At 45.3% G+C, this 3,280-nt stretch overlaps 1 pseudogene; it reads right to left on the reverse strand.

Moving 5' to 3' along the window:
• Positions 1-685: 685 nt before the first annotated feature.
• On the reverse strand, positions 686-1,573 carry LOC101582345 (annotated as a pseudogene).
• Between the last annotated feature and the right edge of the window lie 1,707 nt (positions 1,574-3,280).

Below are 3,280 nucleotides of genomic sequence, written 5' to 3' on the forward strand. Positions count from 1 at the left end.
TTTGTACAGTAATCTTATTCCAATGCCTGCTTTATTACTGACCAGGGAAGAATTTATTCAGTCCCTTATTCAATCAATAAATGCAGCCGGGGTTTGTATTAGTTTTCTTGGACAGCCATAACAAAATAACACAGACCAAATAGCTTATAATAGGGTTTTATTTTCTCATAGTTCTGGACTCTGTAAGTCAAAGATCCAAGTGTCAGCAGGTTTGGTTTTGCTTACGCCTCTCTCTGAGGATTGGAAGTGGTCTCTCTCTCTATGCCTCCTCCAGGGGTCATCGCCGGCGATGGAGTCCGGGCACGGTGGCGCGCGCCTGTAATCCCAGCAACTTGGGAGGCAAGAAATCAGGAGGATCACTACTGGTGTGGGCTAGGTAGTGAGACCCTGAACAAAAAAAAAAAAAAAAAAAAGATAGAAAACTTCTGTGTATGCACTCCCCTGGAGTCTCTGTGTCACATCTCCTATCTTTATGGGCCTACTACATTGTAACTTTTAAAATTTTTTTATAATATTTTTTAAAATTTTATTTATCTATTTATGTGTGTGGGGTCTGCTCAGCCCACCAGGGGGTGGGTCTGGCTGGAATGTGGTGCTGGGGGATTGAACCGCAGTCCCTGTGCTTTGCTAAGCTTGTTCTAAGTAGGTGCTTTAGACCACTGAGCCATCTCACCAGCCCCTGCCTCATTGTACCTTAATCACCACTTTAAAGGCCCCATCTTCTGAGATACTAGATGTTAGGGCTTCATTTTGGGGGTCAAGATGGATATAACTCAGCTCATAACAGGGTTCTAAGTAGTAGGCAATAGAACCTGATTCTTGCTGCTTTCTTTCTTTCTTTCTTTTTTTTTAACCAGTGGAATTCTATTACAAGTCGACCATCATATGATGAATTTATTTGCACTCTAAAATAATTAAATAACATGTACCTTTCCACTGAGTGGCTCTATGGGACATGGCCAGCATAGAACTTGGACAGGAAACCCTTTGGTCTTGGTGCTACTGTTTCATGGAAGAACCTCAGAACACATGTCCGCTGCTTCCACACTTTGTTTCCTCCACTTCCATCTTTCCCTTAATCTCCAGAAGATCAACCGCCCTAGGGTCTGTGATGTGGGCACTCCTCATAAACATTTCTTGGACTTTATCCCGCCCCTGTTTCACAGGGATGTCTAGCTGGAATAGGGTCACAGTGTTTGGCACCTCCCGGTACCACGCGCAGTAGAGCTCGCGCACCCTCGGCTTGGCCTCGTTCATGTCCCGGCTGAAAATGGGCTTCACGGAGGCGCTGGCTGCAGCAGGAGCCTGGCGTATGCGTGCGTGTGTGTGTGTGTGTGTGTGTGTGTGTGTGTGTCCAGCTCAGCCCACCAGGGGGCAGGGCTGGCTGGCATGTGGTGCTTAAGCTTGTTCTAAGTAGGTGCTTTAGACCACTGAGCCATCTCACCAGCCCCAGAGAAAGAGTAGGGACGGGGGTGCGAACCGGCAACCTCGCGCTCCACAGCCAGGCGCGGAGACCTAGACTCTTGCTGGTTTCAACATACAAAGTTATTAAAAAGGCATCGAAGATTTCACAGAATCACACGGGAACCTTCGAAAATAGGAATGAGAAAAGTGAACACCCAGCCCACATCCCAAATCATCTCCCTAAATCAGTCTGCTGCCATGACCCTGGCTCTGCCTGCTCTGTAGCTTACCTGTTGCCACTGCTTCTTGGAAATTCTTTTTTTTTTTTTTTGTTCCTCGCATGCCTTCAGGGCACATTTGGCCAGCAGGAGAGTTGTGAGGTTCGAACTCCAGCCACCTGAGGCTGACAGCTTTGTGGAAGCAGCCACTTAAAGGACTGAGCTAGGCCCAGGCCCCCTTCTTGGAAATTCTTGACTGTTGCTGCTTGCCCTAAGTCAGAAGAGTGGATTCTCCATGCTCCTTCCTCCTGATTCGAAGTTTTGGGTGGATACATCTGGTTGGAGGACACAAAATTACCTGCAAAGATGGGAAAACATCTTTGTGTTCTCTGTAATAGGCTTTTTGCTTTTCATGAAAACTCAAAGAGCTTCCCAACATGGGGAGAACACAAAAGTAACCAAGACACAGCATTTGGCTTCAAGTGTTTTGAGTCTGGCATGATGTGACACAGATGACAAAATGGGCTCTGAACTGTGTGCACTGTGACAGTGGCCATGATAGAGGGGCTAATAGGGAAAATTGTGTGCCTGGTGACCTGCACAAGGAAGAGCAAGGCTAGACAGTGTGGCCTGCACAGAGCCAAAAACACAACTTGTCAGCTTCAGATGAAAAAAAGAAAAATCACAAAGCTGCTTAAAAACTGCTTTCCTCTGAGGCTGCTTTTCTGTCCTCTAAAAAGAGCATATAGTGTAGCCAAGGCCTTGTTCCTGGAGCAGATCAGCCGGCTACTCAGACTCATTCCACCAGGCTGGCATTCCCATGACCCAGCACCAACATGCTCAGAACACTGATTTTTTGCACATTAAGAGGGGATGCATCTCTCTGGATAGAAATCTACTCTCAAATTCACATTAGTAATCTCATTGTGACTTATGCATAAACCAGAAACATTTATTAATTTGCAAAAAGAGAGTATTACTTGCAGTCAATTTAATTTGCAAAGCAGACCAGAACACTCACCTCAGAAAGTCAGGGAATGTTTTCTCTCTTCCTTTGAGCATGTCACACAGGAAGCCAAAAATTAGAGGGTGGCCTGGCAGTAGGCCTGGAAAGAGAGCAAGGGGTGTAAGTCAATCTCAGAAAACATGTCCCTGGCAGAGAGCTTAGATACTACTCACTCTTTCTGTGTTTCTCAGCCTGACTACTCATTAGAATCACTTGGAGAAATCTAAAAACTCATGCCTGGGACCCACTCCTGAGATTCTGCTCCATTTAGTGTGGGGTAAGATAAAATGGGAATCTTTTCATAGATGCTGAGGCCAGCCTAACCTGCGACAAAGGGCTCATTCTATGTCTTGCTGAGGCAATTGTTATGTTCACGTTGTTAGCTAAGACTTCTTACCCCAGGACATGCTGGAGGGAGACCTCTGTGACTTTCCATGGTGGATCACTTTCCCCATTCTAATATACAGAGGTTTTATCTATTAAGTTGCAGTCAGTTTTCAGGCCTTCTGGGTTTATTTGTTTTTCTTTTTGCTGTTTGGGACAAGGTTTTTCTATACTGTATGAGCCATTGTTGGCCTTGAAGTCACTATGTGGCCCAGCCTGGCCTTGAAGCATTCTTTCTTTTTTTTTTTTTTTTTTTTTAAAATATTTA

The sequence above is a fragment of the Octodon degus genome, unplaced genomic scaffold (assembly GCF_000260255.1).
Source record: "Octodon degus isolate 3935 unplaced genomic scaffold, OctDeg1.0 scaffold00107, whole genome shotgun sequence".
Lineage (NCBI taxonomy): Eukaryota > Metazoa > Chordata > Mammalia > Rodentia > Octodontidae > Octodon > Octodon degus.